A 13,882-nucleotide genomic window follows, 5' to 3' on the forward strand; every position below is an offset into this window, starting at 1 on the left:
CTCGGTTGCTACGTATAGTTTTGTACAATGAATAAAACACATGACCGGGTCTTCCATAACTAAAACACATATAGTTCTGAAATTATAGTTCCATAATTAACCAAATTTAAACGTGATTCAAAACCAATTATATCTTGGTTTATTATTGGGGTTTTTCAAAACCAACCCATATTTTCAAGTCAAACCCAAAACCAACCCTTTTTTTTTTGTCCATACTATTCATCAATAAAATTTCTATATTATCCTTATATTTTTGAATTATTCACAAAATTGCCATTTTATTTATTTTTTTTATTAATTTCGAAATTAACAAAAAACCAAATACACCCTAACCATTTCTTCTTATTTACAAAAATGCCATCATCATCAATTTTTCCAACCACCATGAACCACCATTTTTGAGCTCTAAAGCTATAGAATACAATTTTCAACCACTTTTTTTCTCATTCTAACCCAAAAAACTTCATTTCTTCTCATCTCCTCTACATTTCCATCTAAAAAACTCTCATAACTATCATTTTCATAATCATAAACTTCATATTTTCGAGTTTCTTCATTAGTGAATCGTTAAAGATGCTTCTTTTTGCTCATATTTGGAGTTTGGACGGTTGAAAAGGTTGGAAACGAGCTTTACACATGAAAAAGGTAACTATTTACATGGTTTTCGTTCTTTTTCAGATCTGTGTCGCGACGGTAGACTGTTTTGTATGTCTACGCCTCCGTAGAGACTTACCATGCAGTCTATTTGTCAACGCACGGGTTAGTTTTGCAATTGACCAGACAATTTTTTTTTCTAACGCAGACTTCCCCAGTTGTCTCCGTCTTTACCTTTGACAACAAAAATAAAATTTTCGGTAGACTTACTAAGACGTCTACCTAAAAGAGGTTAGTTTTTCATTTGACTGAACTTTTGACTTTTCAAAATAGACTTCAACGGAAGTCTACAAAATGTAGACTGCCACCGAAGTGTATAAAAGGTCAGTTTTGTATTTGACCAAAACTTTGACTTCGTGGAATAGGTTAGTTTTGTGTTTGACCAAAAAGTTTAAAAAGCAATAAAAAATTTATTAAATTGTAGACTTCATATGCAGTCTTCTTATCTTAAAAAAAAAATGTAGACTGCATATAAAGTCTACTTTTTTATTTTGGTCAAATGCAAAACCAACCCGTCGGATTTGAGAGTAGACTTCACAAGAAGTCTACACACCCGTAGACGTTCATTTCAATCTACTGATTTGAAGTCAAACTTGGTCAATTGCAAAACTAACCTCTTTCAAAAAAATTCAAACATGTAGACTGCATATGAAGATGGGCCAGGATCAATGATCTGGTCTGTAAGTTTGCTGGCTGCTACGACACGGCCTTGAGGGAACAGAGAAGCGGGCAAAACGACAATGACGTGATGAAGGCTGCGTTGGATATCTTCAACAGTGACCACAACATGAAGTTCAACTTAGAACATGCGTGGAGGGAGCTTAGGCACGATGTGAAATGGTGTTCTACGTATATGGAGAAGGACAAGGATAAGCGCAAGGCAACTCCAGTGCCAGAGCCAGAAGAAAGACCGGTGGGGGTTAAGGCTGCTAAGGCTGCGGGTAAGAGGCACAAAACTGGAAAAGATGAAGAGTTAAGCAAGCTAGAAGGACTTATGGAGCTGTAAAAGCAAATCTCAAAGCAAAGTTTGCTAGAGAGTTTGCTAACCAAACCAGAGTATATGCGAAGACCCACTCCAGAGGATCTTCAACGACTGCTCGATATTGGAGAGATTCGCGGCTTTCCGGGAATGATAGAAAGCATCGATTGTATGCATTGGGAGTGGAAAAATTGCCCAACCGCTTGGAAAGGACAGTACACCCGTGGATCAGGAAAGCCAACAATTGTCTTGGAAGCTGTAGCTTCCCAAGATCTTTGGATTTGGCACGCTTTTTTTGGTCCTCCAGGTACCTTAAACGATATTAACGTCCTCGATCGATCTCCTGTTTTTGATGACATTTTACAAGGTCGAGCTCCAAGGGTACAATACCTGGTAAACGGGCACCAATATGGTTTGCCTTACTACCTCACAGACGGCATATATCCAAGATGGTCAACATTTATCCAATCTATCTCAAACCCTCAAAGTCCTGAAGCACAGTTATTTGCTAAAGTTCAGGAGTCCACCCGAAAAGATGTGGAGCGTGCTTTCGGAGTATTGCAAGCTCGATTTGCAATAGTTAAAAACCCGGCTATTTTGTGGGACAAGACCCAAATAGGGATGGTTATGCGAACATGTATCATACTGCACAATATGATAGTGGAAAATGAACGCAATGGATACAGCGGGTGTGATATATCAGAGTTTGAAGAAGGAGACTCGAGTAGAAGTTCAGAGGTGGATATGTCATATACTCGCAGGCCTTCAAATCTCCGAACTATGCTTGAAATACGTACTCAAGTTCGTGACCCACATACGCATGAACAATTGAAATTTGATTTGATCCAAAATATTTGGAACAAGTTTGGTAATGATGAAAATGTTTAATTGTTGTATGTTTCTATTTTCTCATTCAATAAATAAAAATTTTAAATTTTTTTTAAAAAATAATTATTAATAATTTTCTAAGAATTCCTTAACGGTAATACCATTGGAGCAATATTTGTAATTAGAGTCCTTGACTATTCATAAAAAAAAATAAAATAAAAAATAAATTAATGTTAAGGACTCCAATGGTGGGTAACACCATTGGAGGTGCTCTTAGTAACCATGTTGTGATAACAAGTAGTACCAATACTACCGCCATGTAAGAGAGGGGGTTCACAGGACGGACATTGGTCTGGAATTTGTTTGTATAAATAATCATTAGAATAACTTGAGAAGAAGTTTAGTTTCAAAAAAAAAAAAAAAAAAAAAAACTTGAGAAGAAGTTTAATTTCTTGACAGATCACTCCCATAATTACACATTAGCATCTTAGTTTTAATTTTCTTTCTTGACTATTCCCATAATATATACTAGACCTTGACCCGCGCGACCGCGCGAGTATTTAATTTGTGTTTGTATTTAATGATATATTTGTTAATGTAGTCACATTTTTAAATGTAGATGTTATATTTGTACTTAATTTTATATTTTAGCGTAAAACGTATCACCGATATTAGGTATTATATAAAAAATCTAAAATTTATATAATAATATCCATGTCTAAGATATATAGCTAACAATTTTTTAAATAAAAAGTATAAAAATAGACAACTATGAATTAGTATGCTATTTATAAATGAAACATTAGTTATAATATTTGTAAGAAAATAAAATGATCGTTAAAATTCTATGAAATTTGGAACATATACAAATTAAGATTGAAAATAAAATAAAAATATAAATTTGATGTAACGATAAGAAATTATAAATGAGTTTAAATTTGTGTATATTTAAACCACGACCTTGCAGATGTTTGATTTTATTTTTGTAAATAAATATTTATTTTGTCTAAGTGATAATATGTATTTTAAAATTTTACCTGTGTTAAATAATTATTTAATAAAATTTATAAGCATAATAATTTTATAGTTTATATTTTTAAATTTTATTATCTTGTAAACCGTCAATTGTATTACCACCATTTTTAGAATATGATCCTTGCATCTATTCAAATGTTTTATTTTGTTTTTGTTTGTGGATCAAAATTTTATGAAAATGTCTAATAAATTATTTTATATACATGTTAAGTTTGTAAATAATTATAATGGTGCATGTAATATATTTATATAGGTAAGAAGAAGAATTTGTTCAAAAAATAAGAAGAGTAACGTGAATTGTGGGAGAGAATGAGACAAAAATGTAATTTATCTTGTTACATAAATATTTTGTGTATATTATTGATATTTATGAATGTTTATAATATTAATATGATAGAGATAAGTTAAAAGATTTATATTTAATTGATTGTGAATTTAATTTAGAAAATGTTTTATTAATTTTTAAAAAGACATGGAAAACATAAAATTAGGAGTAATTATTACTTCATTAATTCTGGAAAAGACAAAGATTACTTAAAAGTAGGTTCATTTAATTATTTCAATGGCACTAAGCTGTAAATATTGTGCAAGTTTAAGAGTTAGTTTCAATGTGTACTTCTCTTTTAATAGATTAGAGTTCTGAAAGTCAAATCTTGGATGAATTCTGGTCAATTGCAAAAAGTAACATTTTTAAATTGTAGACTGAAATGAAAGTTTACATGTACAAAATCACAACTTTTATTCAACTATAGAAAGCAACCCGTAAAATGGTCAATTGCAAAAACCAACCCAAAGAGTAGACCTATTTGACAGTCTACGTCTGTAAACTGAAAAGAACGTCTACATCTTCAGAGACTGAATATTAAGTCTGCATAGAAAAATCTATAAAAATGTGAATTTGTGTATTATTCATTAAATTTTTTCTAGTTTTTTTGTTTGACAGTGTGTGTTAGTTAATCCTAATGGGTTTGAGTGATTTTGAAAAGAATTTTTTTAATAATTATGAAGGTATAATTCATTTAATTTGACAATGTTGTTAGCTAATAATTGTAGACGTATTTGTAAGTCTTCGTTTATAGTTTTGCTAATAAGGTTGAACTTGTTTTAAAGCTGAAGTCGGTGACTGTGGAATATAAATTTACATTCTCAGCATATAAGACAACGAAAACTCTGTATGTGGCTAAGTGTCGTGTTCAAGGATGTGGTTGAAAACTTAGAGCGAGTGTGAAGCATGGGTCAAAGACATTTTGGGTGACAAAATATTCGAAAAGGATGAAGAATCGGAAAGGTTGAAGAATGTTCCTTGTGCATGATGGCTGTACACATGGTAAACTTCTTGAAATGACACAAGAAGATTATGATCTGGACAACAAAATTGAGAAGATTGTGCTAACCTATTCCTTACCAAACATCATTTAAAACAAATGACTCCGAATAGGAAAATACTCCTCTTATGCCAGTCACGAATAATCGACAAGTACGGAACTTGATCGAGTTATCTAAGACACACTTTGTACGCCTTTGTGTATCAAGCCTGCGCCAAATACACTAATTTTTTTGGATTGACTATATTTTAGATAATAAGTGTAGACGTTTTTGTAAATCTACAAATGTAGACTGCAGTTGAAGTCTACGTCGTAAATTCTATTAAAAGTGTATTTGTGTATTATTCATCATATTTTTTCATGATTTAATTATTTTACAGTGTATGTTAGTAAAATTTTAATGGTCTTGGATGAATTTCACAATTTAATGTGTTATAATTATACACTTGATACTTATTGCAAATTGTTTTGATTAGTGTTATTCTTGAAAAATTTTGGAAAAATTTTGTATAGATTTTCTTCTTCTCACATGTATGTTAGTTTTTATTTTAGCTTATGGTGGTTTTACTTGTTTGGTTGGTTAGATCTTGTGAAAAATTGATATCTAACAAAAAATTAATAATATCATACAAGTGAAAACAACTAAAAATGAATACAATGTTTATAGATTATGCATTAAAAAATTATTTAAAAATTAATGTTTTATTATGAAAGTTATTACAAAGCAATATATTAAAAAGTATTATTGAGTATGTTTGATTTTTCATAATCTTGATGCTTCAAATAAAGTCTTGGAAAAAGTACCTGCAAAATAAGATAGAGTTATGAGAAAAACATAAGATAAAAAATGAAATCATATTTTAGTAGACCTTTTATTAAGTCTACGTAAAGTTATTGTTTAGTAGACTTTAGTTGAAGTCTACACTAATGGAAAATTTTCATATCTAAAAGTGTGCATTTAGAAAATTTGAAAATACTTTGTTCTGGAAAATATTTCAAAAATGGTTTTTTGTCATCCTTGTAACAAAGCAAAAAGATAATGTATGAATCTATAAATTTAGTTCATTATAAACACAAAATATCTTATAATGAATATATGGAAAGCTTACATTTTTGGGAAGATGATTTGAAAACATTGGAAAAGAATACCTGCAAAATAAAATAAAATTATGAAAAATAAGATAAAAATTAAAATCATATTTGATTAACTTCTAATGAAATATGCTTAAAAGTCAAGGCTAGTAGACTTCGTTTGAAGTCTACCAGCCGTAAGTTTTAGGTAGATTTCAAATGAAGTCTACTCTATAAAAAAAAATAGATCTGAAAAATAAATACACTAAAAATATGAAATAAGTTTAAATCTAAAAAACTTTTAAAAATATGATTTAGTAGACAAAATAGTTATAAATTAAAGACATATTAATATGAATTTTAATATGTAACTTTATTTGAATATAAATACTAGAACACATATTTTAAATCTATAGATGTAAACCTTACATTTCTAGGAGGAGAAGAGAACAACTATGGAAGAAAATACCTGCAAAATAAGATAAAATTATTAAAAAACATAGAAAAAAAATTAAAGTCATATTTTTGTAGACTTCCAATGAAGTATGCTTAAACTTTGTGGTTTAGTAAACTTCATATGAAGTCTGCAAGCTTTAGTAAACTTCTTTAGAAGTCTACACTGTCTGATAATTTTCAGATCTGAAAAAATCTATATATTTTGAAATGTGAAAATAATTTTAAATCTGAAAATACTTTACATAATAGAATTTATAAGGTAAACTAGTAGCAAATTAATGTAGAGAGCTTGATCTATAAATTTATTTGAATATAAACATATAAATACATATTTAAAATCTATTAATCTAAAACTTACATTTTTAGAGGAGATGATGAAATCCATGAGTGATAATACCTACCAAAAAAAAAAAATATTGTGAGAAATAAACATAAAAATACACATTTAAAATCTATAGATCTAAAACTTACATTTTTTAAAGGAGAAGATGAAAACCATGAATCATAATATCTAAAATGACAAGATAATATTGTGAGAAAGACTTGAGAAAATTTTAGAGAGAAAGAAGATAATGAGAGAGATTTGGAAACAATTGAGAGAATTTTAGAGAGAAGAGAGAAAGTTTTAGAGAGAAGGGAGAGAGTTTTAAAAACTTGTGCAGCCACTTTAGAGAGAGATTGTATAAATTTTCTTTATATAGGGAGACACAAATGTAACTAGGTTAAAATTTACGATACTGTAGACTTCGTTTGAAGTCTACTAAAATTAAAATTTTGGAGTAGATCTTACTATAACATAGTAGACCTTTTTGGAAGTCTACTATAATAATTTAATTATTGTTATTTATTCTTTATTATTTTAGTAATTTTAATATATGATTTATTAAATTTATTTCTTTATTTTTTAATAGTTATAGTATATAATTTCACTTTTTTATTCGTAAGGAACTTAACTTAGTTTAAATATAATGATTTTTTGTAAAACAAATTGAAAAATATAGACTGAAAAAGACGTCTTCAGATAAATAGACTTTATTGTAGGTCTACGAAACCCTAAACCACAAATCTCAAACCCTAAATGTTTTGCTTGATAATCAAAAAGTCTCATTTATACAAAATATAAACTACTAAACATTAGTATGCAGATTTAAGTTAATAAAACAAAAAAAAAACAAAATCTAAAATCTAACCCTATGAAATCAACTACTAAAAAACATAACATGTTAGAACCTTTTGTTTCTAAACTATGAACATAGTCTAACACATGATAACTAAATTAGTATATATTCTTCAAAATTGTTCGATTATATGATATTTTAATTTATTTACTTCATATTATCCATTATATTGATGATTAGTTAAAAATATGACAATAATTATTTTTATACATTTTCAAAATTAAATTATTAGATCAAATTAGAGTGTAGACTACAAGACAAGTCTATAAAGTAGACTTCGTAGGAAGTCTATATATATGTAGACTTCTTTTATTACATGTAGACTTGCAAAGGATAGAAACGTAAAATACATTTCTGTTTTTTGTTTGGTCATAAGGGTTAAATAGTACTTTCATTACTCCTTTAGGTTGGTTTTGCATTTGACTGAAAGTGGGGTATACTTTTACATTTGACTTGAATATTTGGGTTAGTTTTAGCAAATGTCCCTTATTATTGCCTACACAATCCACTTATATCTATCCAAAATTCAATTAAATACTTTTATATACCAGTTTGTTTTAAAACACGTACACAATTGATTTATATTATTTCTTGGTTTAGTGTTGTGAGCAGAATAAAATCCAACCTTTCCAAAATTCAATTGACTACTTTTGTTTGTATAGCAAATTTGTAAAATATACCACAAAAAAAATCGATCCATTAGTATCTAATCAATTATACTCTCTTTTTTTTATATCCAAAATATATTGAAAATGTAAATTTTGTTACTTAATTTAAAAGATATTTTTGGTCCACCAAATCTAAACTAATAAATTCGTAGCGCAATTAAATCACGTAACATTTACCAAAACAATCCTATTTTTAAAGCAATCATTATACTAAAAGGATTACAATCTTACTTAAAATATTCTGTTATCAAAAAATGCAAACCACGTCTAATTTAGCAAAGAAAACAAGTATATTGTTACCTCAAGATTCAAATCCGATAAAAGTATCTCACATTAGTCCTTTCAAATCACGTTTGACTTACCTAAATAACGAATATACTGTTTTTATACAATATGCAAGTTATATTTTATGTTGTATACAGAAAAATATTTATAATGAAAATATAATTATCCGCTGAGATTAGTTGAATGATTAGGTGGGTTTATGACAATGGTACATATAAAGCCCAAGAAAATTATATATTCTATTACAAAAAATAAATCAATTAACATATTTTATCTCATATAATTAAAATATAATATATCATATAATACTTATTTATTTATTATTAAGCGCCAAAATATAAATTTGGCATAAATAATGAATTATTATAATAAATAATATATAAACAAAACAAATAAATAATAACTCAACATTCAGAGATTAGATATCTTATTTTATTTCCAACACATTATATACATAATAAACAACTAAAACAAATAACAATTAAAAAACTAATAAAATTGATGCATATGAATTATAAAATCATATTAAATATTTGTAAATCGTAAAAATGTATACAATGAAAAAATATTGAATTATAAATTTTTTAATAAAATCTGTGCGGGCGCGCGGATCATGGTACCTTTTCATTAGTTTAGATTATTACTGTTTAATTATTATTTTAAAATATACTTTAAATATAAAAGTTATAGTATAATTTAATAAAACACCCACAATTGGCAATCTTAATACTCAAATATTTTTAATAATGTTTAATGAAATAGAAAAGTTGTTCCAAAACCTATACAAAACAAACTGAACAAAATACGTCAATCTCAAAACTCTATAACTATGAAACTGTATCATGAATTTTTATCATATAATCATTTAGAACATAGATCCGCACGGACGCGCGGGTCCAAATTCTAGTTTATTCATTAGTACAATATACTAGGATAAGACCTGCGCCTTGTGCAGGGTAAATTTATATGAAAATTATTAAAAAAATATCGTATAGGAAAATAAAATTTATATTCTTGATCGAATAAATATTTTTAGCCTTTAAGCAATTTTTTTAAAAAAATTTTGTTAATTACATAATTTGTTTTTTGATGAGTTGATCCAAGTTTTTAAAATATTTTAGGTCAAAAAATCACTTATCGCATAAGAACCTAACGTTTAGGCCGAAAAATCTCAGGCCTACTATTTGGTTACAATGAAACTATGGTAGTTGATTTTGTATCATGATTTAAAAATATAAAAGTTAATTATGGTTATAAGAAGTTTACGTTCACATGTCAGTCCTATCTATCTTTAATATTTTTCTCATTTTTGTGTCACTTTTTTCATTTTGGTTATTACTCGATATAAATATTGATTTTTGAGTTTATTCTTATTTTGTTATTTTTTTTTTGATCCGAGATTTAGAAAATATTTAAGATTTAAAATTATTAAAGAGATATATACTTAAGTTAAGATGTGCGCCTTGATCAGAATAAATATTTTATATTTATTAATTATTTTATGTTTTTCTGCATATTATGAAATAATAAAATAATAATTATATATTAAATAAATAAAAAATCAGTTACAATTAGGTAATAAATTGGTGTACGCATATAAATCAAACAACTGCTATTGTTTATTCGCAATCATTTTATGGTAAATAAATCAAATTAATCAATCTTATTTATCGTATATGATATATAATTAAATTTAAATGATATTAACATAGATATATATATATATATATATAGTATACTTTTAATATGGATATTAATGAAGTTTCTACTCATATTATTTTATGATTATTTGCACATTTGTATAACAAAATTTTACACCAACGATTTTTTTTAATGTAGAATGTTTAATGGTTTCAATAGTTTATAATTATTAAAGAACAATTTATATTCCAAAACTAAAATATTATCTTTTCAATATATGTTCAACACAGATATCAAAATATAAGTATGTATTTTCAAAATTAAAATATTATCTTTTCACTTGATTAGCAACTAAAAAGTTCAATTCTTCTAGTAATCGTCATTAACTGCAACTAAAGGCATTAATTGTATTTTTCCTTAACTACCGAAAATATCATATCAACTTATGGCTTGCTCTCAAAGTTTATAATGTAGTAAATACAATATTTCTAAACTTAATTAAGCCGAACTTGTGTATCAAGAAATTATATTCGATATATAAGCACTTATATTAGGTTACCTTAACTAACTAAAATATCATATCAACCTATGTCTTGCTCCCAAATTTTTCAAAGTAGTAAATACTATATTTCCATATTAATTAGTCGACCTACAGAAGTTATAAGATGCGCACCGAAGATAACTTTGGTCTTATACCGATTTGATTATTTAATTGTTTATAGTACGGTTCAATTGAAATCAAAATGCAAAATGGAACTATGATTTACAATAAAAAGAAGTTAAACTTTTTCGGTTTTCCAGTTAAGTTCAAATATGACCAGCTTGTGATTTGGTTACGTTTGGCTGTCAATTGATACATAAGCTATAAGACCATTGCTACACATTGTAATGCTATACGACTAAATACACAATTTCTAAATTTTTTCATAGAAATTAACATGTTCAGCAACAGTCTTTATATAATTTACTCACATTCGTCAATACTCATTCTACAAATATATGATGCTATGTATGATGATGTTGAATTTTAAAAAATTGCTGCTAATACTAAGATAACTAAGGAGACGTAGAACAAACTATTAGTTTTGCATACAGAGTAACTTGATGGAATAATTGACTGACACAATGCGTTACTTTTTTGACATATTGTAAGACACTATGTTTAGTACAATTTAATTTATCTCCAGGTCCTGGTTGTTCTTATTGTTAGAGGTCCCCAACAGCAAACAAAGCTCCAAAAAAAAGATCTATATACACGATCTATATACACGATGAAGTTTATTACTCGATGATTTTAGGTGGACAATCATATTACACAACATATCAAAACGACATACGATGGGTTCTTTTTTAACATACTCGGATTTTGCTTAAACCCCTTTAAAACGACAGCCCATTTAAAAACGATAGATCAATATTCATGTTACTGTTGCATAATGTATTTCTCTAGGGAGTTTAATTTTAAACTATGCTATTCCTAAATGCTTTATAATTTTGCCACGTCAGCCTTTAGGAAGCTTTAAACATTGCCACATAGGATGGGGTCATTTTTTAATTATTACAAACTTAAGGTTATAACTATTTAAAAGATTCTCAATTAATATATAAGGGATGTTTATTCATTAGCTTTTATTAACCGACATCAATCCACGCAAATCTAGAGTGGATCCGACATAACTTTCTTGCATATCTTTTGTGAGGTGTTGAATTTCTTAATTCAGAATTTATCTTTCTAATGATGGTACTATGCATAACTCCAAAAACGGAAAAGGAATTATTGACTTTGACTCCTTTATAACTTTTTTTAGAATTCCACCAAAATTGTCAAAGAAAGCTTTACAAAATGCTTAAACTGTCATATAAATATTTAAAGGGTGTCTGAACCACTTGATATTCTCCACTAATTAATGTGCTTTGTTCTAAATATCTAAGGATCAAGTAAGTCGGCAGATTAATCACGTTCAGTCGATTAACTTTTATTAACTGTGAGGATGATTAGTTAGAATGTAACTACAAAAATTATGTATAATTTAGTTAACACGATTTTTTTGATGCTGATATATTTGTTGTAGCTATAAAATTTAAATGAAATTTAAAAATTAAAGATATTGCTACAACAATGTTTTTTTCTACAACTTAAAAATTGCTCTAAATTAAGGTTTTTATCCTCTCTTTTTGAGAACGGCTTTAGGTTTTACAGTTATTTTTGGGATTTCTGATTATACGTTTGAATTGCCAACAAAAAAAAAGATTATATGTTTGAAAGCTAATATGAAATATGATTAGTAATTTAAAGGATGTAAATAAAAATTAAAACTAAGAAAATTTTAATGGGCCAACTAATCAGCCACCATGTCTCGAACTTGCACAAATTATCAGGATGCATATTAAACACCTGTTTTGACGGCTGCAGATAAGTTGGCATATATCAATCCAATTATGAACTTGTAAATTATAACTGCAAACGGCAATGCAGTTTGGATTTATATGAAAACTTAAAATGTGTTTTTTATTTTCTAAGAAACTTGTTCTACAAACGCAAGTAAAAAAGTTATCGTTTGGAAACAAAATGTATCTTTTTGAACGTCACAACCAACCTAAAAACATAGAAACATGTATTAATTAGAAATCATTTCTACCTCATGAATAGCCAGCCTCCTCTGTGAAGTTTACGAATCTTTTGTCCATTATCTTTCTTTATTGTAAGATTAATATATTATTACGAATATATATAAATAGATATTGTATTTTGAACATATAATAATTAGAAGAGGATTCTGAGAACAACAAAGACACATGAAAATGATCAGGTGCACTCGGATACGTCCGTATTAAAGCATTGATTTCTTTTAAAAGACAATATTCTTGGTGGAAAGCTTTTTCTTTGCCGCTTGCCATTACAAGGATGCTTTAAATTATTGTTTTGTACAAAAATCATGGGTTAGTGCTACTTGATTTAGTAATGCTAAGTATTATTATATGCATAACCCAATGTCCAACAAAGTGCTAGACAATAGTGTAAACCGGTTATGAATATATAATATAATAGTTTTTTTTTGCCAAATATAGAATGTAATAGTTGGTAGACAATCATAGATTAGTGTTAGGAATTATGAATGTCAGAAAGAAAGAAAATTAATTTTAGGAAATCTATACTTGTTATCTATTTTGATATATATATTTAAACCAAAAAAAGATACATATATATATATATATATAATAGCAGAAAAATTATTCGTATATACATCAAATCTATATACATCGTCTATGTGTCATTACGTTTGAACGTGAGCGTATTCATGCAGTACGTGGTTGAAAGCTGAATGGAAGATCTGCCTCAGACTGATCTCAGTCTCCCATGAGCGTTTTTCATATTTTTATTAAATTAATAAATCGTTTTAATAATTCTTTTTTTTTTTTGAAGATAATCGTTTTAATAATTCGAGAACTACATAAGAGTACATATGTCATTATATAATAAATGGGCCCTATAATAAATGGGTAAATATTATAAGTAATCGGAGACTAAGTGTCGATGATTTTTTTTTTGACTAAGTGTCGATGATTTTTTTTTGTGACTAAGTGTCGTTGATACTAACAAAAAATATATAAAATGCGCATAGTATTTCTCTTTGAAAGTCCAAATCTTACTTCGAATTCTATATATCTATATATGTTTCTCTTTTACATACAATAATTGCGCGTTGTCAATGAAATGATCATATTGACATTATTTTATTGGAAGATTTAATATATATGAAA

The sequence above is a fragment of the Brassica napus genome, chromosome A10 (genome assembly GCF_020379485.1).
Source record: "Brassica napus cultivar Da-Ae chromosome A10, Da-Ae, whole genome shotgun sequence".
NCBI classification, from domain to species: domain Eukaryota; kingdom Viridiplantae; phylum Streptophyta; class Magnoliopsida; order Brassicales; family Brassicaceae; genus Brassica; species Brassica napus.